This window comes from Mirounga leonina, unplaced genomic scaffold (genome assembly GCF_011800145.1).
Source record: "Mirounga leonina isolate KUSES-001 unplaced genomic scaffold, KU_Mleo_1.0 Mir_166, whole genome shotgun sequence".
Classification (NCBI taxonomy): domain Eukaryota; kingdom Metazoa; phylum Chordata; class Mammalia; order Carnivora; family Phocidae; genus Mirounga; species Mirounga leonina.
Window position 1 is genome coordinate 2,048,787 of NW_023270418.1, and position 27,065 is coordinate 2,075,851.

The window sequence follows — 27,065 nt, forward strand, 5'->3', positions numbered from 1 at the left end:
AGGGTGATTACAGATTGGGGAATAGTAAGTGCACCTCCGCGGACTTCAGCACCAGCTGAAATTCCATGGAGCTGTGATCACAGTTAACTATGATATATTGTTGTTGAGTTCGTTCGACTTGGAAGTGAATGAGCCCGTCTACCTTCGAATGAAGCTGAGAAGCCCGTGCCCCTGAAGCAACTAATTCTCTTTCACTTCATCAAGCGCAGCTTTGCTTAAATATCTTTTCCAAATGGAGGCTTTTTAAAGAGGCTGTGCTTTGAATCTTTGAGAATTGACCCCATCCATTCTCTGCAAAGGAATGAGCCTTTCGGTTTGCCAGTGGTTGGCAAGACCGTTTGTGTGACCTGGGGGGATTTCATCGGGCATCGTGAAATTAGAGTGGAAAGGAGATCTCATCCCCCATGTAGGACACTGGAGTCAGGTTTACTTTGAGCTGAAAAAAGACTCGTGGTCTCCATTGGATCATTTGTGGCTGGACAACTGGCTAATGGTGGTTGAGGGGAAGGTTTTGATCTCTCTAGAATCCACTGAAAATCCTTGTGGAGAGTGATCTCACAGAGAAAGTTTTTGGCATTGTGAGCAGTGCCCATGAATCTTTGGTTCTTGTTAATGGTACTGTCAAAATGACTGTTCAGACACAGGCCTTGTTCCATTAGGCCCAGGATAAGGAACTGGCATGTTGGGGACAACCTCCTTTCTGGAACTGAACAGGAAGAAAAAAAAAAAACCTAAGGTTAATCAACTCCAGACTCCATTTCTGATGAGGAGGTACTCGAATGTGCTTGCAATTCCAGCTCTGCAGTTTCTTTTGGAAAAGGGCCAGGAAGGGCAGAGAACAGAAATTAATGGCAGGCATAAGGGAGCTTCTGCCATCTTGAAATGAGTTGTGGTCCATTTTGATTTATTTAAGCTACTTTCTGGACTTGGGGAAGAATTGTGACTTCAGCCACATTATAATAAGTGAGTCTGGACAAAGTTTCCGTAGAACCACGGGCTCCTTTTCAGCATATTGTCCTAGCATGGGCAGCCTGGAGAAAGCTGGCCCTCTGCTGCCATCCTCCTTTCCACTTTCAAGAGTTCATTGGCCCCTTCAGTTTTCCAGAACTCCAGTCCAGTTAGCATTCTTGTTGTTGCCCTGCTCGCCATCTGTACGCTCCCCCAGTGGGAGAGCGGAAAGGCCCTGCATGTCCTATGCCACAGGTCAGAAAGGGGCCTTAAAGCTCTAGTTCAGTAATTCGCTCCTGAAAAGTCTGGGGGATACTGCTGGTTTCTTGCTGTGTAGTTTTTTTTGTTTCCTCCTTCCAAAAGTTTTATCATCTTTTTTTCTAATCTCTCTGGAGAAGGAAAAAGAGGAAAGGCTATGTCTCTGCTAATCTGATGTTTCACACTTCCACGGATTCTCTGGTTCCTATGAAATACTCTTTTACTGACCTCCTCAACCACTTGTCTGCTCTGAATTTGGGCAAGTTAATTTCTTTGCATCTCTATTTTTAAATTTGTAAACTGGGATAATACCTATAGATAGGAGTGCTGAATGAGATAATCCATATAAGGTGCTCTGGGTGGTGCTTAGTTTCTGATGCTCAGTACAGTGTTCGTTGTTGATTCTGCACACTTAGGGTACCTCTTTGTCTCCGAACTTTCATACCCTGTATGTCCTTCTTGGCTACCTTGGCCTTTCCACTAGGAAAGTGGAGAGAGGACAGGAGAGCTGGAGCAGCTCACAGTATTTTATAAGGTCAGCCCCATTTATAAAGAATGGACTGAGGGGGATTCCGAATCTCTCTTCATTTTTCTTGAAAATTTTCTAATTTATTTAGTTTTCTAAAAAAACTAAATTTATTTTAGTTCATGACCTAACATGTTCTTTATATAAGATCTTGGAAGGAGAATGTAAAGTTGTTGCCAGTTAATGATTCATGGGCCCAAACACAGATGAGGTTTTTAGGTAGGTCAGGGGAAAGAAAGGCCCAGGACAACTGGGCCACAGGAGAGGTAAAATTGATTTTTGGTGTAATTCCCAGACATGATGACACCTAAGAATTACTGGGGGATTTATAAAAAAGACTGGGTGACCAGGCCCCATCTCTGATCTGCTGGATCAGATTTCCTGAGGGTAGAAACTTCTGAGAAGCTGTATTTGTAACAAGCTCCATGTAGTTCTTCGGCAGGCGGTCTAGCCTTGGTACATGGAATGGTATTTCAAAACCGCTGCTTTAGGTGGAAGGGGGAGGAAGCTGAGGAAGAGGCTAGGCTGCAACGAAAAGTGAGGGACCTTGGAAAACCAAGTACTTGCATCAGAGCCCCCAGGAAAGAAGAAGAAAAGATTAAGGAAAGAGAAAGTAGTGTCTAGGGAATAACATGGGCTTACCTTCTTTACAAGTTTCTTCCCAGCAGCTCTAGCTGATTCTAGGGTGGCGGAGGCTCTGGTCCATTTATCAAGATGCTGGTCTACTTATATAGGCCACTCTCCCAGAGGCTGATTTTTACTCTTAAAGCTATGCATTTAATACTCCTGAGGTTCTTTTTGATGGCTTTTCCCCTTAGAGGTGTACTTTTTTCTCAACCTGTCATCCACTAGAGTTCTGCTGGCTAGGTGACAAATGGTGATGTGATAATATTTGAATGTTGACTTGTGCTAGGCACAGTGCTAAGCATTTTAGATAGATTAGTTCATCCCATACTCATGTTTACTTTCTTGCTTTAAAATGACGGAGCTGAGATTACATTATATGTCTGCAGTCCTGCTTCTAGCAGTAAGTGGCTGTACTAGGATTTGGACCCAAGTCTGATTCATGAGCATTCTAAGTGCTAGGCTGTTCAGCCCAACAGTGGGGGACCATGGCACTGGACTTGGGAGCTGAGGGAAGGCCAGAGCCTGATTCAGTGTGAGCAGTTTGCTCCTTTCTAGTATTTTCCTCCCACACGTCTTAGGTTGCTGATCCTTAGAGTTGTGTGGGTAAGATATGGAATCTTACTAATGAAACTCATTTCATTAGCATGGGGGAAAGACCTACATTTGGGCATCTACCAGAGGCCAGATAACATGCTGGCCATAATATTCCTTAGGATAGTCATGTGGGGACAATTTTATTAGACCTATTTTACAGATTTGGAATTAGAAAGGCTCAAAGATCAATAACTCAGTCTCAGTCATGTGTAATAAGCATACAGCCAAAACTTTGAACCGAGATCTAACTCCCAAGCCTTAGTCTTTCTATCCCTGCACATTACCTCCGTAAAGTGTTCATGACCTGTACTTTCCGGGACATAGTCAAAAACACATGAGAGAGTCTTCCCAGGGGAGAAATACAGACGTTTCCAGGACCATAAAAACATTTGCAATAGGAAGATTTCCTGGGCAATTGCATTGCTCTGAGGAACTGGTATGTGGTGAGATTTTCCTCCTTTTTTAAGATGAGAATTGAGAGACTGTCTTTTCAGACCTAATTACACTAATAGTCATAAGAAAAGTGACTGCTATTTTAGTTGGTCGTCTTACACTTTCTGCTTGCTGTGGAGACTAACACTTTTCTTCCTGCTTTAGCTGTTTAGCTGGGCCTAGTCTTAGAAGCTCTCAAAGAATGGGTAGCAGATTACCTCAAGCTAGAAACAGAAAAGGAACCATTCACTTGGGCGGCTAGCCTGATTATCTCCAGTGCCTTGGGTTTTTCTCCAGCTGCCTTTTTATTAACAGTTCCAACAAAGACAAGAATGAGGTCTGCACTAACCTTCCTCAGATTCTCTCCTTCCATTCTCTGTTCACCTTGTGGCCTCTTCCCATTATTCAAGAGCCCAGAATCCAGTGAAACCTGGGATTTGGTGCATATGTGTTCTGTTTACCTCAGAAGATTTTCTTTCCTCCCCTTTGGTAACTTTTACCTTTCCATCAACTCCTCAAATTAATATATTGGACACTCTCTGCCAGGCTGTGGAGGATGCAGAGAAATAAGTCCTTGCCACCAGGAAGTTCATGGCTTATTCACTCAGTCACTTTGAATTCTGAAACAAGCAGGGCCCCCTATAGTGATTGGCCCTGGTCCCCAGATACCAGAGAAAGCATGGACTTGAACTGAAGTCCTATTAGTAGGCTGATATGACAACTTGTGATAGCAGCTGAGCAGTGGAGAGAACTGAAAATGGTCACTCCCAGCATCTTGGTCTGGAAATGACTGGAGCTGAGCTTCTCAGTAGCTAAGGGACAGACTGAGAAGTGTTTATCATTCAAATGGCACATTCACCTACCCTTTGGCCAGCACTTTGTGCAATATGCAGGTATCCCTACTCTAAGCCAACCTCCTGTTGCCTCACTGCTGGGAAAAAAAAATCTCTTAAAACAGCCATAGTGCAACAGAACTCTGAACCCTGACCTCATTTGTTCAGACTTGTATGAGTGTGTACACACATGGGCGGCTCGATTGTCCACTCTGACAGGAAGTTAATGGTTACAGTCTGGACAACAAACACATTTTACTTCTAACACATGCTGTTTACTGCAGAGCACATTGAATTTTTGCATACAACTGATCTTGAGCATGCAGAATTAGAAAAAAACTTACTATAAATCACTGAACAAGTCAGTAATTCACCATTTTTGTCTGATATTTCAGAGTAACTTCAGGGTACGAGCATCTGTTTCTAGTTTTTTTTTTTTTTTTTTTTTTTTTTTTTTATAATGAAATACATTAATAAGGCATTTTCTTCCCAGGGAGCTCCTAAAGTATTTACAAACATCTTGTTAAACCCAAATTCCTTAAGGTAGTTAAGCCACATGTATAACATACTACGTTGATTTTATAAACATTTCCACTACAGTCAGGAGGGGGAAATGAAGGCTACAGCTTCCAAGAGATCTTGGCCAAAACTCAGTCTCCTGGTTTCTTGCCTGGATAGATGATTCACTTCACAAACAGGAACACATGCACACAACTTACTGAAATGAAGTTAAAATTGAGAAGCCAGCATGAGCCTCATGTCCAACTAAGCCAGCGGCTCTAGATCTTCTGTCCAGGGAGAAAGGACAAGTGAGCTAGAGAGATAGATATACCTGTGTGTAAATTTAAGTAACCGTATAAGGCACCAGTACAAAGAGATGTTGTAAGGCTGTATGTGATGGATTGCTGGATTCCTGGTGGAGACATTCAAGTTTGGTAGATCACAGGAGGGAGAGATGGAGATGTGGAAGAGCCTCTCAGTCTCTTACCAACCCAGGTGAAAATGCATTACAATTTCTTCAGCTTTACAGTTTTGTACCTGTGTGATTTGATTCTGTACCAGTCACATGGGAATTCAGCATGCAATGAGGTTCGTCTTATAAGCATTACGTAGCCAGTCATAGTGCCAGTGAGAGAGGAGTGTGTGTGTGTGAGTGGTATCACGTTGAGGGAAAGCTTGCAGGAAGGGCCAGATAAGGAAGTATGGGGGGGGGAGGGCAGGAAAGGGAAGGAAGAGCTCTTCTCTGTGGCTTAATCTAGACTGAAATGAACGCTGAATCTTTGTCTTGGTTTTGCCATTTATAAAATGTGATTTACATACATTATTCGGGAGTGTGAAATCAGGCCATTTGTGTCTTACATTCCTTGAAGAGTCTTAGTTTGTTCATTCACTCATTTGCTGGGGACCATGCTTGCATCTGTACAATGGAAATAGTAGTGACTCTTCTAACACAGTGTTGTTGTAGGAATGTAGCAAGAGAGGGTGCCAAATCTTGATAATTTCAAGCTGCTTTATACAGCTTCACGAAGTACTATAGACTTATACTATCAGAAAGAAAAGATGTTAAAATATATTGGAAAAGAATTCAGTGTAGTCAGATTTTCACCTGTATGCAGAGAGTAGCTCATGTCCGATGGATGAGGACCTAGTGTGTAATGTGGATCTATGGTGCAAGGTAGGGTTTGAGGACAATCGGGTCCTTGAAGTTACTCTGATGGCTAAATCTTAGGTACTCTTCTCCAATAACTTTGGTTCTATGGTTTGTAACACAACAGAAAGGTACATGGTGTTTATATCAGTGGAGTCCCTTTTAAAAAATATGTAATTGCAGCATCTCTTTAAAAATGGGTAAATATGGTGAATAGGGAAGGAAACCTCTCCATTGTGATAAGGTTTTTTGTTGATCCTAGCAGGGCCTTGAGAATGCAGTTTGGTGTCTTTCCCTTTTTATTCATGTGAGAGAGGAGGTGCAGAAATTTACTTCTTCCTCCCTGTCTCAGAAGCCAAAATTATCGCAGCTTTTATGAGGAGATAAAAAACTAGGTGAAATTTTACTGAATGCAGAAACTCACTTGTTACAATTTCCTAAACAAAATAGTTTTTGCTTTCCTACTTGGAAAATCTGGCTTTTCTAAGTAGAATGTTCTGGACTGCAAACGGGAGCTGAAAGATTGTTAAATTCATATGACCTTGAAGTAATGTCCTGTCTCTGGGCCTTAGCTCTCTAAGTACAGTAAGGGGCTATAGGACCAGGTGATTCTTAGGTTTCCTTGTGTCTCTGACCGTCTGGGCTGTCTCTGATTTACTTAGGGCATGCTTTTCTTTTTTCAATCATCAGGACCCTGGAGAGCAACCCAGCCTTGCTGCCTTCGCAGGGCTCCTTATGTAGTACATACCAGCAGAGGGTTTGCAATGACTTGAATTGATATATGGGTTGACATTACAGCATGCTGCTGGTGAGCAGACTACTTACCCTAACTGCCCAATCTTTTTTTCTCACTTATCTCTCCTTTTGCTGGAGTAGGTGTTGCATATGCGTTATTAGATGCTAAAGGATGTTTGCTTCTTGTTCTCTCCCATCTTGTGCTCTTTATTTCTTTGAGTGTTCTGCCACAGATATGTGACTATGGACAGCCTTTTGGGGATGCTGGCTGACCTGGCGGTGAAGGCCTTGGTAGATGGATGACCTACAAGATAGAGCAGTGCACCGTAGTGAGTAGATGTATAGATGTATAGTTGTGCTGTTGAGGAACATTTCTTTCGAACCCTGAAGGAAGAAAAAACCTTTGCTGCCAAGCTATAGAGAAATAATGGGGGAGACTGGATCTAAAGATCCAGGTGGCCAATGTTGTAGATTCTTTGGCCAAGTGGAGAGTAGCTACTTAATTGTTAGGCAGCCTAGACATTAGAGTATTGAATACCTCATTCTGACTGAGCCCCTCTCGTTTCTACCCATGCTGTGTACCCTGTGGCTTATTCATTCCAACCTCATTAGGTAGGTTCCACGTTTAACTTTGCCCTGTCTTCTAAAGACATCAGTAGCAGACCTGTTTCTTTCTTTCTTTTTTTTTTTAAAGATTTTATTTATTTTTATTTGAGACAGAGAGAATGAGAGAGACAGAGAGCACATGAGGGGGGAGGGTCAGAGGGAGGAGCAGCCTCCCTGCAGAGCAGGGAGCCCGATGCGGGACTCGATCCCGGGACTCCAGGATCATGACCTGAGCCGAAGGCAGTCGCCTAATCAACTGAGCCACCAAGGCGCCCAGCAGACCTGTTTCTAATTTTGTCTTTTAAGAACCTTCATCTTTTCTTCTTATTCCCTAGAGGGCTTAATGAATTGCACTCCGGTGTTTCTAGGTTTGTAAATGGAGAAGACTGCAAAGGAATACAATAGAATCTATCCTTTATTTGGTGACTTGTTGGCTACCTGAGGCCATGAGTAGATGGACAAGAAGGCGCTTTATTGCATATGTGGGACCAAAGATGTATTAGAATAGAAAGGAAAACAGGACTGCATTTCCAGCTCTAGTGATTACATCTACATGCCTTCAGACACATCCTGAGTTGTCACTGTATTGCATGGACAGGGGTCTATACTGGGTAAATGGAAGGGGAAATAGGCTGCAAGAGAAATAAATGTGTTCTTGTAGGAAACATATCGATGCTTGCATCTTTATTGTTACAATTTTATTGTCTCTTTGATATGCACCGTTATTTTTTTTTTTTTTAAAGATTTTATTTATTTATTTGAGAGAGAGAACACACGAGAGGGGGGAGGGTCAGAGGGAGAAGCAGACTCCCTGCTGAGCAGGGAGCCCGATGCGGGACTCGATCCCGGGACTCCAGGATCATGACCTGAGCCGAAGGCAGTCGCTTAACCAACTGAGCCACCCAGGCGCCCTGCACCATTATTTTTTAAAAAGGAAAGCAAGGAGAGAAAAGTCAAAGCAGGACAATATATGTGATGGAAGGAATCTTGTCTTTCTAAAGAATACAATATATATTGTCTCTGTTCCTCTTATTCACTTGTTGGAATAGAGCATTGGGGAATAGAAAATTAATGAGCCATGAGGACTTTTTAGTTGGGACAAAAAAATCCAAATACTGCATTAGTTTTTTAGTTAGATCAGGGGTATTAATGTGGTCGTTGAATAGATTTCCTACACTATTGCAAAGAAATACCTCTTTCTGGAAACTCAAAAAGTAGCCAGAGTGGTTGGATACAAAGAAACAGATATATAGTTGTACCTATTTGGTTGCCTTTTTTGGTGGGGGGTGGAGTATGGCAGGGGTGGCAGTGTGGTATGAGGATGAGGAAGCTTGGAAGGAAAAGGTTTCTGCACATTGTTTTTCCTACTCTACCCGTAAATTCAGTTGACTTTTGTCCCTCAGCTTGTCCTTCTTAATTTCTTATGTTCTCCTAGCAGTAGTTCCAGAGCCACTAAGCCAGCTGGTTGGTTAATATGTCTGGGCCCTCACTGGAGGGTGTTCCCCAGGCAGTTAGAGTGAAAATAATTCCCCTTCTCTTTAAAAGGCCTCTGTGATGCTGTTGTCTGTAATTCTTCCCCAGGAATGTCAGGCTACGTCTCTACTCATTAGAGTCTCTTAGTCGGAGGGTATCACTTTCCTGATCGCAAACTTCACACACAGGAACTTACATGCTTGGGGTGTAGGCCATCAGCTGGCTTCTTTGAGACACTTAGCATGCCTCTATTAACTAGAATGGAATTTTAATTTCCACTGGACGTAAACGGCTCCAGGCTGTGACATCCTGGTACATTCTCCCCATAGCACTTGACTCACTCATTCGCTCCCTGCACTTTTGCTAATACCTGCTCTCCAGGTCTGATGCTATCTTTGAAGCACCGGCAAGGAAAGAGGTGGGGAATGTATGATTCCTATTTCTTGAATTCTTTGACATTTTAGCCTCAGAGGCCCAGCACCATGCTGGGGGAAGCTCAGACTTCTTGCTTAGTCATTAGGGAGTTGAAGTTAGTGTTTTGCATTTCTTTAGAGATGATTCCTTTAATCACTTGATCTTCACTGTAGCTCTCTGAAGTAGATATTATTGCAGTCTTCTAGATGGGGACTTGTGAGGTGCTGAAAAGAGAAAGGGACTCATCCCGGAAAGTCTTTGCCGCCTGGAACCAGTGTTTAGAGGTCTGTCCTTATTTCTTCAGGGAGCTTATTCTTCACCAGTCATTCCATTTTTTTTCCTCTTTATTTTTTTAGCACCCTCATGTGACAAGAGAACACTTGTAACTTCTCATGGAAAGAGTACAATGTATTCCATTTATAAACTGAAGAAAACAAAGGCCAAGTTACATGTGCTACTTTCTAAAATCGGGGATGCTAATCACCTCATGGGACCATTTCCCTGTGGCACTAAAATCTCCCTTGTTGTGCATTCCAACCACTGTTGGTCTTCAGACTTCTGAGGGCTTCTGTGGTATTGTTTTTAGACTCCTCTTCCTTCCTGGAATCTGAATGTTGATAGGCAGGTTCATGGTCTCAGTACCACAGAGAGCATATCGGGTCAGGCCTTTGAATGGCCCATCATCCTCGTGTGATTTATATGGCTTGCATGTACCTCTCTGCTGATGTGTAATGGCCAAGGACTTAATCTTAAATCATGACTGACTGCAAATGAGCCATTTGGCCATTTCTTCAAATGTGAGAGTGTTTCCAGTGTTACATGGGTGGTTTTATACTGTTTCAATATAAATTCTGATACTCGTGATTTCAAGGTGATAAACTCTGTGTTCTTTAAGGTGACTTTGCAATCACAGTGTCTCATTAAACTGTTGGCATGAAATAAAGAGTTGGGGCTGGGAGACCCCCATTTAGGAGGACATCGGTCATTATTGCTACTTTTATTGGTATCTAATTAGATTCATACTAGAGCCTGCAGGAGCTAATAAGAGCGAACACAGGAAATAGATGAGCACCTTGAATTCAGAGTAACTTTCACTGGTAGCAATTTTTCATGGACATTAGGGTGATATATAAGGACTTCACTTTGCAAACCTGATTACCAACTTCCCTTCCCACTGCAACATGTAGGTAAGTGCATTTAATGGCCTCCTGTAAGTTTAGGATTAAAGTCACAATCCTTCATAGAGCTTTGAAACATTTTGCCTAGTCCGGTCCAAGTTTCCTTCTTCAGTTTCCTCTTGCATTGCTTTTCCTGCTCTTCTGACCTCCAGTTCTGTTAGTTCCTTAAGAGAACCATCTTCGTGGATGCCACAGGACCTCCATACATGCCATTTCTGGAATATCAAGCTAAATCCTACTTACCCTTAATCTTCAGAACGAAGACTTTGTACTTGTGTTTTATACTTGGACTGTAAAATAGTGCTCCTTTTCCTGCAGAGGAGTTCTTGATCATTTCATTGATGTCTGCTTTTCCCACAGGCTGTAAGCACCCTGAGAACTCACGACTGTATCCCCAATGTATATGATAAAGCTGTCGTTGTAATAAGTAGTCAACAGATACTTGTAAATACCTGAATGAATGAATAAATGGACGAATACTGGTTTAGGGGGTCTGTATTTGTGGCTTCTGACCTGTGATCTTAGCTTTCTAGATGGTTCCAGAAAAAGGTCTCCTTGTTCTTCGCCTCTGTCCCCTCTCTGGACAGAATGGGCATTTCTACCCGTTCTGCTTGTACAGGGTTATAGGGAGGATCCAGTGAGAACCAGCATGGAATGTGTGTTGTAAATTTCAATGTGCTTTGTAAACATTAGGCACAAGGAATGGTGAAGATGAAATAATCCTAGTATTTCTACTTCGAATTTCTGAGGATTATTCTTTCCTTGAGGAAGGCAGTTAATCTATAAAAGGCTTTTGGTGATTTCCTGGTCTGATTCACAGCATAAGGTGAACCGTGCCTCACTCTCAAGTTGAATTTACATGTGTCCTGTGTCCGCAGGAGCTCTGGCAGGCATGAATTGAGTGTAGGTGATTTACACATAGGGTATGAAAGTAAACCCATCACAGGTAGGATTAAGGGCCAATGGGCCCCCTCTGCTGGACAGCAAACATAATTGGGTGGTACATGTGTTGGTCCTGTAAGGTAGCTGTATCACCAGTATAAAATTCTGTGGTCTGCTTCTTGAAACTGCATTAGATGCTCACAGTAAGGTCTTCCTATCAAGCCCATTAAATTAAGCCCCGTGGGCAGGTTTTTGCATTTTTTTTTTTTTTTTAAATGAGTATCGTATGCCATTTCGGTGTAGCCTTACTGTGAAGCTCAGTGGATTTTTCTTTAATTTTTTGAGATCATAAAAGGTGCTTGTCAGATTCACAAAATAAAATGTGTATAAGAAGCTATGAGGACAGAAATTCTAGGGAACTATGTGAAGGTTGGGGTGAAAATTTACAGTATAGGTATTTTTTAGCTTTCTATGATAGAATAATAAATTTATCAATGCATTTCCTGTGTAGACTATATGTTATAGTACTGAATAACATAACAGGAGAAAGCTATTTAAAACCATATAATTCTTATCACCTTACTCTTAATTCCATTGTGCAGAGGTGATCATTAACAGTTGTATTGCCATTCTTTAGGTTTTTCTTTGCATATACAAGCACTTTCCCCCTGAATGATGAGCTGGCATGTATCCTTCCTCAGTTGCATTATCATTGAGCAGAATAAAGCCTTGCCACGTCATTGGTGTGGAGGAGGAACATATTCAGGAGGGATGAGGGCTTATAGGATACTCTGGGCAGTTCTGTGACTTGGCAGTGTATGTGGTGGTATTCACTTGTAGGCCTGTAGCCGCCTGCTTTGGGCTCCACACAACAGTGACCATAGAAACAGGGCAGGGAGCCAAGAGCCCCTGCCCTTGATCAGCATGTTCCATCTCAGCTGTGTAGCTAGGGGAGACCATGGCAATTAGCCTCTGCTGAGATGGGGGTTACAAGATTGAAGTGGGTATGTGAGGAGGGTCAGATGGTCGGAGCATGGGCATAATGCTAAGTGTTGTTTGTGTGGAGCCCATGCTGTCCCGGGTCAGGCATTACATGAACGCAGTGAGAGAAAGTATAGTGGTTAAGATCACAAGCTTTTGGAGTTTGACAACCTTGGATTTCAACTTCGGCTCTGGCTCGAGTTATAGGATTTTTAGCGAAGTTAATTAACTTTCCTTTTTTTTTTTTTTTTAAGATTTTATTTGAGAGAGAGTGAATGAGCGAGAGAGTGCATGCGCATGAGAGGGGGAGGGTCAGAGGGAGAAGAAGACTCCCTGCTGAACAGGGAGCCCGATGTGGGACTCGATCCTGGGATTCCAGGACCATGACGCTTAACCTTTGACCATAATAATCCTTAGTTTAAGCCACTGTTATTTGCAGCCAGCAATGTCCTAATACATGTGCCCTAAAACTAATTAGCTTTCCTAAGCTTCAATCCTAAAATAAAGATAATGCCTCCCTCACTGGATAACTGGAATTAAACAGGACCATGCCCATGTATTAGGACATTGCTGGCTGCAAATAATAGTGGCTTAAACTAAGGATTATTATGGTCACCTAAAGAAGTTGAGATGAGGCAGTGCCTGAGACGAGTTTGTGCTCTGGTCCTCTGGGACCAGTGCGTCCTTTATTTCCTTCTATTCTGTTATCCTCAGCATTGTCTCTAGAGGCTTTCCCCTGGCAAAGGGGGAAGGGGTTGCTATGATTGTCAGACTAACCATTCTTCCTTTCATGGTGCTGGCACAGTGCCCCAACAAGACTCTGGTACTTTGAGCAAAGAGGGGGAAGGAAGTGGGTCTTGGGAGGCTGTCAACCCTGTGGCCGTAGCTTATCAATAGTTAAGCACTGTGCCTGGTAAGAGTTCAATACATACCACCATGGTGCTTGCTGATGCTGGATTTGATAGTGATGGTTCTTCCGTATCTGAGAGAAGTGAATAGGACAAATCCCAGGAGGGGATTCCAGTATCTGTTGAATCAGGAGTCCTTTATATATGCAGCTGTTCCTGCACTCAGGGCGTCTGTAAGGCTGCGATCAAACAGAAGAAAGAATGAGTGGATCTGAGTGGCCACTGTGGCTCCTGCTTTGAGTCCATCGACCCAGGTGGCCAGGGCAGCTCCTGTTAGGCCTTTGCTCTGGCAAACCTGGCTTGTGGCTGTGGCCCCTTCCCCATAAAGTGCCATGGCAGACCCGTCGAAGCCAGTGCCTGATTGTAGCTTCTACCAAGGTCTGCCTTCCCCTTCCCCTTCCTCACTTGCTCATGCTCCTAGCTCTTGCGTTCTTGGCCACTGATCCCTGGCTTTTGATTCCCACTGCTTTACATGTATAGTTAGGCAACTGATATGGTTTCCTTTTGTTTACTGACCTCAGAGCTTCAGGGCACCCCTGTCAGCGCCACCCCAGGGCATACCCCTCTGGCAGGATAGCGCTTTCCTGCCCTCAGGAGAGATCCAGACCTTGGTTTTCGTTGATTGCCTGATGCTGACTCCTTCCTATACTTGGATCTTGTTCCCTTGCTATACGTAAGCTGCAGATGGAATCCCCAGCTTGGTGGGTTGCTGCTTACCTTGTTGGAGTTCGAGCCAGGCAGCAGTGGAATCGGCATTTGCAGATGGATCTAGGGTTTTCACTTGGAGTAACTCTGAAATTAGGGTTCTGGATTTCAGTGAAGAAGAAAATACAACCTTGACAAAATCGTGACTGAGCTTTGCCCTAAAGCTCATCCTTGCTAAGTGCTATGTGAGAAAGGTGATCCAGTATTTGCAAGATGAACAATCATGAGGCTTAACTGAAGTGTCACCTTTAGAGGGAGTGTGCTTAGGTATTGGCTCCAGTCATCCCTCAAGGGGGAGACGGGGGGATGGTGGGAAAAGCCTTGGAGTCTGGGCAAAGTACCTTCCATTTGCTTCTCCAGAAACCTTCTCTCCCCTCCCTTTTCCACTTTGTTGTGTCCTGCTGGTAGGCTGAAAAACGGGTTGCATCAGCAGATTCTTGATCATTTAGGTTCTTGGAGTTTCCTCAGCATGAAGAACAGGCAGGAGGTGAGGGAGGGGGTAGAGAGAATAGGATTTCCCTAGCTCTTTCTCCATGGGGTCACCGTGGGCTGACTGAGCCTCTTGACTGAAAGCCACAGGTCCTACCAGATCAGATGGCCTTTTTTGGGTTCCCTGCCTTTACATGCCTAGGAAAGAGATTCCCTTGCTCCCTTTTTATAAACTCTGTGGCAGTACACCATCCCTTGTGGTTTATCTACTCTGTGTTCATACTTCTGTAAATAATCAGTTTATTTGCTGCAAATTACCAAACCTCTCTATTTCCCACAGAGACCCTGATTGTTACAGGTTCAAAGTCAGAGACCCTGGATCACTCTCTGGCTTCACTACTTCGTAGCTGTGTGTCCTTAGGCAAGTTTCTTAAACTCTTTGAGTCCTGGGTTGCTCATCAGTAAAAGTGAGGTGGAAATTATCCTTCCAACTCAGCAGGAAGAGTGTGAAAGGTGCACAGTGAGGGGTTTTCACTGATTTGCCGGGAGTTTGGGGAAAGCAGAGAGCTTTGAGGATGGAGCATTTAGGTCTCCAGAGAGGGCTCTGCATCCTCACCCAATCCTCTAGCGCAGTTAGGGAGAGGCATATCTGACAGGGGGACCGGACCCAACAGATGATCCTTCAAGGCCGAGACTGTAGGACCTCCTCTCCCATTCATTTCAGCCTAGAATTCCAACTCTTGCAGAATACGGAGGAGATTCCCTCCAGTTACAAATTACTTAGTGATGACATTAGCCTCTGTAAGATGGACTCTCGGATAAGGCTTTTGGAAAACCTAATTATGTGGTCAGAAAAGAGGAAATTGTCAAAATGGTGTTAAGAGGCATAGATGAAAAAGCTGAGCCTTTGGCTTTTGTTTTTTGCTATTCAGAGTGTGGTATTGGCAAGAGTAAATCCTGTTACTTGTGTCTGTGATAATCTGACACTGGTTGCTTTAAAAAAAAAAAAAAAGCAGTGACATTTATATTGGAAATTGCTTGGGAAGGTCTTGTGCCTGAGCTTTGAGAGGGATGTGGCACTGACTGTCGATTAGTCTTTATCAGGTCAATCATCTCCTCTTTTATTGTCTCTGAAGGACTTCCGCCATGTGAAATCATCTTGATCATTTACCTGTTTCCAATTTTATGGTGTCTTATTTTCCTGACCCATACCTCTGACCTCCAGTGAATAGTGTTAGCAACTTCAACTTGTCTTATTTTAATGCTGTGTCCCCAGCACCTGGCTGGATGCTTGCTTGGGCAGTCCTTGAATTAGGAAGTGGATTAACAAATGAGGGAAGGAATCCTTTGCATAAGTGGCTGTGTCAGAATGGAGAGAGAATTCTAGGCCTTTAAAGAGCTGGTATCTAGTATTCTTTTTTTTTTTAATTCTTATGTTAATCCCCATACATTACATCATTAGTTTTAGATGAAGTGTTCCATGATTCATTGTTTGTGCATAACACCCAGTGCTCCGTGCAGAATGTGCCCTCCTCAATACCCACCACCAGGCTAACCCATCCTCCCACCCCCCTCCCCTCTAGAACCCTCAGTTTGTTTTTCAGAGTCCATTGTCTCTCATGGTTCGTCTCCCCCTCCGATTTCACCCCCTTCATTCTTCCCCTCCTGCTACCTTCTTTTTTTTTTTTCTTAACATATATTGCATTATTTGTTTCAGAGGTACAGATCGATATCTAGTATTCTTTCCACAGCACTGAAGAGCTTGGCATGAACCCACAATTCCAAGATACGAAATGCTCAGGGCCCTAACAGAAGCAACGACACAGGTCAACCGTTAGAGGATTTGAATATGGGAAGTTTGAGTGAGGCTTTAGATGACAGCCTGACTGCTGTGTTCATATCCAGATCCCGTTTCCACTGGTTTCCCTTTGCCTACTTTAATTGGGCCACAGTTTTATCATTTTGTTAAAAATAATCCTACATCGTGGGTTTAATTGTAGTAATAGAGAGTATATAGATCTATGTTTGGCACGTAATAAGCACTTAGTCATTGTTAATTTTTATTACCAGTATAATAGTAGCAATAGTAAAAGGAGTAGGAGGAAAATATTATGAAACAAAATTCACTGAATGCTAGCTGGTAGATGAGAAGACTTGGGTCCTAGCTCTTGGACTGCTACTCGACTTTGTGACCTTCAAATATTTCCCTTCTCTTGACATCATGCAAAATGAAGAGTTTGAATCTGCTGGTACCTGGGGGGGCCTACAGACCTAGTCAGGTTTTTTTTCCCCCAATAATGGCACCAAAGAGACATGAAAGCCACACAAACCTTCCATGTTGCCAATTCCAAGGATTGATTTTTTGTCTTCATCTTGTTTGGCCTGTCAGCTGCATTTGACACAATTTGTTACTCTGTCCTTGAAAATTATCCTTCACTGGATTATTGGGCCATCAGCTGGAGTGATCTTTCCTTTGTGTCACACTCTAACTCTAATCTGTTAGAATTCGGTTAATCATAATATATCTAGAATCTGACCACTTTTCAGCACTTATTCAAGCACCAGCCTGCTCCAAACCACTATCCTTTGTTACTTGTATTGTTAAAATAGTCTGGAACAGGTTTCCCTGATTCTACTTTGGCTAGGTCCCTGTTCCCAGACTTGTCTCACCTCCTCAACCAGAGTAAGCATTTAAATTAGGTCCTGACAGTCAAAACTCAAAAACTCGCCAAAGCTTTCCCCATCTCAAAACTCACCAAAACTTTCCCCATCTCCCTTACAGTGAACGATGGAGTCTGTAGCATGGCCTAAAAGTCCAAGGTGCTCTAGCTCCTTGCTGCTTCTCTGTTCTCATCTCTGCTTCCCGTGATCCAGTCACATCTGAGTCCTTGATTCTGCTTTAACATTTCACACACACCCCTGCCCTATTATGGCCTTTGCATTTGTTCTGCTGCCCAGTATACTCTATGTACATTCTCCTGACTTGCTTCCTCACTTCCTTAAAGTATTCAAATGCTGTCTCGTCAATGAAACCATCTAAAGTAGAAACTCTCCCACTACGTTGTTCACTATTCCCTTTCCTCTGTCTTACTTTCTTTACATTTCTTACTTTGTATATTTATTAGCTTAAGTGTTTGTACCTTCTCCCAAGATGGCAGAGATTTCCCCCATACCTGTATCTGTAGAACTTAGCACGGTGCTTAGCCCATATTAGTCACCATGTGTTGAAAGAAAGAATGAATGACCACAAAATACTGCTTCTTTTGTATCTTATCGCTCAGTTTTGAGCTCTTTGAGTTAAATGTACATTTGGTTAAAAAAAAATTAAAGTAGATGTTTGACTTTTCTGAGCCACCAAATGGGTAAGAAGTGGAGTTACCTGGGCAGAGAGACCTTGCAGGGCCAAAAGGATAGGTGTGAGGATGTTTTGCAATAGGTACATAACAGATGACTGCTGCCCTGGTTGGAAGCGTTGCTTCCAGGAAATGTGTTAAAATCACAAAATGAATATGAAATAAAAAAATGACCAGAAAGAAAATGGTCAATTTTGGGTTGCTGGGTTTCCTCCTTATTTGGGAACTGATGAGTGAGGTGGAATAGATAAAGCAAATGGGCTGGGATGGAGGGCATAGTTGAGGAAAATGTACCAAGAGCAACCATCTTTTGAATAGATACTGCAGCCAGTCTCCATGATGTTACAAATATTTTATTTGTATCCCCTAGAGACATCTATCACCTCTTAATTTTGCAAGAGATAAAATGATTGTGCCAAACTCTACTAGCTCAGAAGAATTAGAACAGGACATTATGGCACTAAAATCTCATTGGTGGGGAGGGAAAGGTGAGGCATAAGGAAGTAGCTCTAGGGTTCTCTTCAGATCTTATGTTCTAATATACACCTATATGTCTGGAATACTTAGAATCAAATGATAAGTCTTTTTTTTTTTTAATTTTTTTTTTTAAGATTTTATTTATTTGTGAGAGAGAGAATGAGAGACAGAGAGCATGAGAGGGAGGAGGGTCAGAGGGAGAAGCAGACTCCCTGCTGAGCAGGGAACCTGATGCGGGACTCGATCCCGGGACTCCGGGATCATGACCTGAGCCGAAGGCAGTTGCTTAACCAACTGAGCCACCCAGGCGCCCAAATGATAAGTCTTTCAAAAAAGTATTTGTCAAGCCCTCCCCCCACCCCCCCTTTTTTTTTTTAAAGATTTTATTTATTTATTTGAGAGGGAGAGAGCGAGCGCATGAGAGGGGAGAGGGTCAGAGGGAGAAGCAGACTCCCCACTGAGCGAGGAGCCCAATGCGGGACTCGATCTTGGGACTCCAGGATCATGCCCTGAGCTGAAGGCAGTAGCTTAACCAACTGGGCCACCCAGGCACCCCCCCCCCCCCCCCACACAACCCCTTTTGAACCAGTATGATGCTACGGGGGATATAGAATTAAATATAATATCCTCTAAGAAGCATTTATTGACATTATTAGTATTCATTTATTATCTGTTTTGTGTTAGGTCCCATACTACTTTCTGGAGATTAAAAGATGGTGATAAGAACATTAAATTCTTGTTATATGCTGAGTGCTGTTCTCAGTGCTTTAAATGTGTTCTCTTAATTCTCACAAAAACCATATGAAGTAGGTACTGTTATCCACATTTTTCAGATGAGAACTAGAAAACAGTGGTGATGTAGCTTATATGCTGAAGATTAAATGACAAGTAAGTGGCAGTCATGTTCTAAATCCAATTAATTTAGTTAAGAATGAAGTCCTAACCATCTATACTGAAGAGAAGGTTCAAGTTCTTAAGGATCCCAGGGCATAGTTGGGAGACAGGCAGGTGCAAATAAGTGATTCCTATACCAGTGCTAGGTGGGTGCTACTATTGTGGGCAAGGATACTATGAGAGTACAGAGGTGGTGCTATTAATTTTGCTTAGGGGTAGGGCTTAGGAGGAAGGATAAAGATAAAGCTTCCCTCATGTCTTTATATAGAAAAATGGTGATTGCCTACATCTGAATCTCTCCACCTTCTTTCCAAAAACAAAGGTCAAGGAGAATAAATAAAAGTATACATCCCCACATCGTCAACATAATTGGACGCAGGGAGTAAAGTAGACTTCAACACGTCCAAAAATAACATTTTATAAAATGGATGTAAAACAGCAGAAACATGTATATAAAACTGTTAAAAATGAGAAAATATTTCAGCTGATACACACTCTTAAAAAAAAAAACAACTCAGAGTAGAATGGAGAGAAAACTCAATATTCCCAGCTTGAATCAAATATCTTTTAACAAACCTTTAGGGATAAGAAAATCCACTTTTAACCAGAAATTCAGACTAGAAGTGTACAAAAAAATAGGTAAAACGTAAGTTGACTAAATACAGGAACAGAATGAAAGAGAAAGTATCATTTTAGAAATGAAGATACAGTTACAAAAACCCCAAAGGAGAAGTTGAACTGAAAGAGCTACAAGGGACATTAAGGAAATGTGTTAAAATCACAAAATGAATATGAAATTAAAAAAAATGACCAGAAAGAAAATGGTCAATAAATTTAGGTAAAGATGATCCAACATACATATAATTGAAATCCCAGAGGAAAAATGATAGAATATTGAATAGAATAGAATATTTAAAACTAATACAAGAAAGGCAAAATGATCATGAAAAAACTAATTTAGAGGACTCAGTTCTGAACTGCAAAATTTCCTACAAAACTGCAATCAAAACTGTGGTATTGGCATAAGATAAACCTATAGAGTAATGGAATAGAAAACCCAGACAGACCCTCACCTGTATGGTAAACTGATTTTCAAAAAGGGTGCCAATACCATTCAATGAGGAAAGGACCGTTTTTCAAAAAAATGGTGCTGTAAAAACAGTATCTACTTGCAAAAGAATGAATTTGGACTCTTTCCTTTCATGACATCTAAAAATTAACTCAAAATGGATCAAAGACCTAAAGGTATGAGATGAAACCTATAAAACTCTAAAAGAAAAAAAAATAGGGAAAAATCTTCATGATGCTGAATTTTGACAATGATTTCTTGGCTATAACACCCAAAAGCCCAGGCAATAAAGGAAGAAAAAAAAAATCAGTTGGACTTAAGATTAAAAACGTTTGTGCATGGGGCAGCTGGGTGCCTTAGTTGGTTAAGTGTCCAACTCTTGGTTTTAGCTCAGGTCATGATCTCAGGAGTCCTGAGATTGAGCCCTGCATCGGTCTCCATACTCAGTCGGGAGTCTACTTGAAGATTCTTTCCCCCGTCCCTCTCACCCCACTCACGTACTCTCTCTCTCTCAAATCTTTAAAACAACAACAACAAAACCCAAAAAACCTCATGTGCATCAAAGACAGAAAGGGAGAAAATATTTGTAAATCCTATATCTAGTAAGAATTAAATATTCAGAATAAAGAATTCCTACAACTCTACAATAAACAATCCAATTCAAAAAGGGGGAAAGAATTTGAGTAGACCTTTCTCCAAATAAGATACACAGATGGCCAATGAGAATATGCAAAGATGCCACCATTCTCCAAGAAAATGCAAATCAGAATCACAAGATACCACTTCATACCATTAGGATGGCTATGATTTAAAAAGGAAAATAACTGTTGGTGAGAATGTGGAGAAATTAGAACCCTTGTACATTGCTGGTGGGACTGTAAAATGGTGTAGCTGCTATGGAAAATGTAGTCATTCCTCAAAAAACTGAAATGACCCAGCAATTCTACTCACAGGTATATACCCAAAGGAATCGAAAGCAGAGATTTGGACAGAGGCTTGCATACCAGTGTTTATTGTGGCAATTTTCACAATAATCAAAAGGCAGAAACAACACAAATGTCCATTAACATATGGATAAACAAAATGTATATACAAAGGGAATATTATTCAGCTGTGAAAATAAATGCAGTTCTGGTGCATGCTAGTAGATGGATGAACCTTGAAAACATTATGCTCAGTAAAACAAGCCAGACACAAAGAGACAAATGTTCTGTGATTCTACTTGTATGAAATGTCTATAATAAACTCATAAAGACAAATTGGTTAGAGATTAATGGACTGAGGGGTAGAAGAATGAGGAATTATTGCTTAGTGATTGCAGGGTTTCTGTTTGGTGTGATGAGAAAGTTTTGGAAATGGTGGTGGAGGTTTAAGATTGTGAATGTAATTAATGCCACTGAATTACACACTTAAATGGTTAAAATGGCAAATTTTATGTTAACTATTTTACCAAAACGTAGTGAATAATGTAATATGCCCTCACCCAAACCACTCAAGTATGTATTTCAAATGGACAAATTGTATGTGAATTCTATTTAAAAATTTAAAAATGCAAGACCTCAAAATCCACATCTGCATAGTGAGTGGGCCATCATTTTCATGAATGAAAATTGACCAGTGAAGTCAACACTGAGCTATATCCTAGTAAAACTATTAAATTTTAAATAAAACTATTCTCATGACTTCAAGGCAAAAAGATCATTTACAAAGCAGAGAAATTCAGGTTGGCATCAGACATTTTGACAACAACATAGAAGGCAAGACAAAAGTTGCATTTTCAATAAAACTCGAGGAAAGATAGTATGAGAAAGGCTTCCCAGTTTGACAGCTGAGTTCCGTGCTGGTGTTTTATATAGCTAGATAAGTGCTAGGAAGAGGTCTCAAACCAAGGGACCAGAAGAATGGAAGCAAGAGAATGCATGAAACTTCTAGGATTTGCAAATAGGTCAGTATGGCTGTAGTCTCCATAAGGTCAAGTGGAGACCCCTAAGGCCTTAGATTTAATCAAATAATTCATTTACTCATTCACTTAATATTTCCTGAGTATTAGCAATGCCCACTTACCTATTGTTACTGAAGGAGTTGTGTGTAAGATCTATATGAAAAGATGAAGGGGAGGTTAGAGACTAGGGAATGCACATACAAATTTTCATTTATGCATGGAAATGTAGCATGACATTTACTTGAGTAATGTTATTCTAAACATCCACTTTCAATTGAAAATTTGCATTTCAACTTTTCCATTGACCTAGATTGGAAGTATAGGTGGACAGTTCTTTCACTTAAAAGGCAGAGGGAGCCGAGCCAGTATATCCATTGGGTAATCACACAATCATGGAGAGATGGCTGTGTCCAGCAACTGAGAAGACTGACACAAGTGCAAAAATAAGTGAAAACCACTCTTCTCGAGAGTACATCCTGTGCTTGGCGGTGTTCTGGGTACTGGGGAAAATACCATGGCAAGTAAGAGCTGGTTTCAGCTTTCAGGTTGCCCACACATCTGTAAACTGATTACATTACAGGATGTAAGTGAGGGTAGGCACCAAGATGTGGTGAGACCCTCACAAGTTTTACCTCACTATGCACTGGTGAGTGGGCATCCAAAGACTTACTGCTGTTCTTCATTTGAGTGTAGGATTTTAACTTCCAGTGTATCTTCCTATACATTTTCATGTTAAAACACTTAAGTTGTAAGTAACAGATATCAACTTGAATAATTATGGGCATGATTATAAAAAGGTTACTGGATTATCCCATGGACTGAACATAAGGAAGGGGATGTAACTGGATTACTGGGAGGAACTGGAAAACCAACATTCAGGTTCATACTTAATACTTGAACCATTTCACATCAGTATTGGGCAACAATTTTCAAAGCAATTACTTCACAGCATCTCATTGAACCCCAAAAAAGTAAGTCGAGCAGGTATCCTTTTTTTTATGTAAAAGGTGATGATATAATCTCAGGCAGATGAAGTGAATTTTCCCAAATGTAGTGGTTAAACCTACAATTTAGAGTAGAAGCCTTCTGACTTAGATCTTTTCTTTTCCCATTAGTCTTCTTCAAAACATTCTTTTCTTACTAATATGCCAAAATTTCCCCTTAGGATTCCCTCACCTTCTTAAATTTTCTTCTTTCATTTTGGTTTTGGAATTAAAGGAGTCACCTGCATGTCCTTATTAATAGGCTTGAGACTTCTCTGAAAACTGGCTTGAAATTATACCATGTAATCTGAACTTGAAGGGACACCAAGAAAAGGGATAATTAAAGAAATGAGTGGGAGATCTCTGTTGTCTCCGTGATTTTCTTATCTTATATGAAATGCCTTATCAGAAATAGGCCATTATAGTTTAAATGATGAGATAGAGTTTAAAACTCCATCAGACACTTTCTGAGCTTGGAGTTGTAGCCTCGTTGTTTTCCAAACTCCAATTTTTCCTTCACAATGAACAATAACTTTTTGATTAAACAGCTGGCTATTTACTATTGAATGCCTCACATTTAATAACAAAAGTCTTCCTTCAGAACAGGAAATTTTATCTAAATTGCTTTGCTCTTCGGTGATTGTGAACTTCTAAAGTCTGCTAGGACTGATAGCATGAAAAAATAAGTTTCTCTCAAGAAGGTGATTACTTTTTAAAAGAAAGGGCCCCAAACTAAATAATTCAGTGTACTTTCTGCAAAGCAGAAGTCAAGGTACGTAAGTTGTCCTCTCTGTAAACATCATTAAAAATCAATCAACTTTGTATTGACAAATTTATATTGGGAAGACTATAGACAACCGCTGAGAGGAGAAAAACATGAAAGTACCACTTAGTCAAGGACCTTCTTCATTAGTTTTGTTCTTAATAGGAGCAGCTACCATTATCCAGTTAGCACTGCCCTTGGCACATAGCACTAAGTGCTCTATATATTAGTCGGTCCTTTCTGCCCTCCTGCTGGCATTTTCCCTTGGCTGAAGCCAACTGGAATCAAAAGGGAAAGGGAGAGAACCTGTCAGTGCTTTGGTACAAAGCAAGGCAAAGAGGGGCAAAGAGTGTATCTGGAGGGGGTAAATGGGATATCCAGCTCCTCTTAATTTATGTTCATAGCATTTGCCACTATCTGAAATTGTTATTTGTTTATTGTTCATCTACATTATAATGCAGGCTCCAGGGGACCAGGGATATAATCTTGTCAAAATTTGAGTGCCTGCCTGTATATTTTCTATCCATCTATCCTCTACGCAGTTATTAATGGGACATGATCAGGAGAACTTTCACTTCTAGGTGCTCCAAAAAGATGGGATGCTGAAGTTTTCTTTGTACTGCTTTCTTGTGTTTCTGATTAACTAGAAACAGACCCACAGAAAATCTCTGTGAATGCTGCTTGAGGGAACACGTTATTCAAATAAGGCTTCCATCAGACCTTATTTGGTACAGTGAGGCCAGGCTGGTACCTAGAAGTCTGATTGTATGAGGAGCCTAGGAATCTGTATCTTTGAAAAGCTTACTAGGCTATCATGTCTACCCAGGTTTGGGAACTGCCTATGGACCTCATTGGTGCTTTCCAAGGTCCTGAAAAAATAAAAATGTCAAAGAATACAGGTCCCTGTCTGCCTCTATCTTGGGAATGCTAATGTTACGGGTCAGGGTTGGTCTGTGATTGTATCAAGACTTACTGGAGGGAGAAAAATATTCCTCTTGTCCCCTACCGTAGCCACTAGACCCTGATATATTTCACATGGATCCTTTGGAAATGGTCAATCATGAAGCCTTTGGGGAGATGTCCATTTGTTCTGTGAAGCTTTAAAATGTTACACGAGGATGTCACCTACACTCTAGGCTTGACAGATGGCTTTTGGATGTTTAGATATTAATATAACAAGTAGCAGATGGACATTGGATCAGAACACCTTCAATGTCCTCTCTGACTCTGAGAGTCCTGGTTACCAAATTGTGCTTTATATGAACAGCAGGCTTTCGATTTAGCATAACATTTAAATTTTCATCTAGCTGAATAATAAAATGCAGTTAGACTAAATTATCACTCAGGATTATCAGCAAATAGTTTGGAGGCAGCTAGCATAGGGTATAATTGAATGTTATAAGCAGTGCATTTTGTCTTAACTCCTGGGAAACATGGGACCAATGACTATGGCTTCAGTGTGTCGTCTGTGGCAACACAAAGGGAGTGATTTAGGGGGGGTCTTACTCCCCTATCCTCTCAAGTTGCTGCCCCCACACTCTTAATGAAATTGGTAAGCTGACGTTGGGTACTGTTCCCTAAGCAGTTGAGCCAAGTGGCTTAGATGAGGTTTTTGGTTTTTTTTCCTGAAAATGTTTTAAAGTGTCTTTTAGATTCTTCTGTGAAAATAAGAGCATTGATCTTATCTAATAACATTAATTCACTTTAAAAAAGCATTTATAATTTACAACATAGTTTTATTTAGATTATCGGTTTTATGTTCATTGAAAACCTATACAATGGGTACCAGTTATTAAAACTTAGAAGAAACTGAGGGCCCAGAAAGGTTCATAACTTGCCCCAGGTCACAAAGCATAAATAGTTTAGGTAAGACACCAACAGAGGTTTTCTGACTCGAGTCCAATGATATGTCTGTATTTCATACTATTTAACCCAATGTTGAATATTTGACTTTGTAAGCATAGAATCCATTAACCTCTGAACATCTATCAATTGAGTATAGCAATGCCTGACTTTTAGGGTTGTTTCAAGGATTATAAAATATGTAAAGTTATGGCATTTAGTAGGTACTCACAGGCAGCTCTTCTGACTGTTGAGGCAGTGTCTGAGCTTGAGTTTTATAATCCTTGCCAAGTAAGTGGTCCTCCGGCCCTGCTGGGACATCCTTCAGAGACTGCAAGTTCACTGCCTCCCAAGGCTGTTGCTTCCCTCTGTGTTTTGTGACTATTAGAAAATTTTTCCTATCTTGAGCCAAAAATGCCTCTTTGTAGCTTACGCTTACTGGTATATATTTTACCTCTTTTAGTTACACAGGATGAGTCTAATCCCTCTTCTACATGAGAGTCCTCCAAATATTTGAAGACTTTATCATGCTATCTCTCAATCTTTACTTCTTCAGACTGAACATTCTTCAGCCATTCCTCATTTGATTTGGTTCACAATCTTCCTTGTGTGTCTGTTCAGCATCTGAGAAGTTTCTACAACTAAATGTGATTATCTCCAGGCATGTTGGCTCAGATTATGATGAGGTAATTTTCTTATGGTACAGTTTAAGATCACAACATCCCTTTTGACAGCCTTATCTTAGCTCACTATTGACCAAAATGGCTAATATTTTTCCATATGTATTTCTGTTAAGTAATAGATCTCAGATTCTGTCTTTGAGAAACATAGTCCCTAAGCATGGAACCTTTCATTTTTCCATGTTAAGTTTCATCCTATTTGGCCCTAATTCCTTCCTATTAATGTCTCTTTTAACCCTGATGGTATTATCCTAAATCTGGTGTGATTGAAATAATCATACCAACTTCTTATTTCCCCAGAAACTCAAGCACATCTGATATTAAAGTGCCAAACCATAATATAAAAATGCAAGATAGGACAAACCTAACAGAGCCAGTTGTCTCACCTCATCCATAGCCAGCATCATCTTGGTATGCTATCAGAATCATGAACTTTTAGCAGAGAATAAGGGCTGGTAAGAAGTAGTGGGAGAGAGATATTAGGGGCATAAAATATGATTGAGAAGGGAAAATGCCTTGGTGTAGAAACCTAGATGAGGAAAGAAAAAGGAGATAGTAAAATTTGGTTGCTAGGTAACAAAGGTAAGAATTTTTTTTTAAAAAATTAAGTATAATTAACATAGAGGTGACTTTGCTTAGCATTATATCTAGATTCATCCATCCATGTTGCAAATGGCAAGATTTCATTATTTCTTATGGCTGAGTAATATACCGTGTGTGTGTGTGTATTTGTATGTGTGTTCATCTATGGATAAACACTTGGGTTGCTTCCGTACTTTGGCTATTGTTGTTAAAGGTACAATAAACACAGGGGTGCATATATCTTTTTGAATTAGTGTTTTCAACTTTTTAGATAAATAACCAGTAGTGGAAATACTAGATCGT

General features: G+C 41.0%; 1 protein-coding gene across 2 annotated transcripts in view; it reads left to right on the top strand.

The window, feature by feature from the left end:
• Nucleotides 1–27,065, top strand: part of NELL1 (neural EGFL like 1) — an 807,199-nt gene that overhangs the window by 116,945 nt on the left and 663,189 nt on the right. The gene's annotated exons all lie outside the window — the stretch shown is intronic.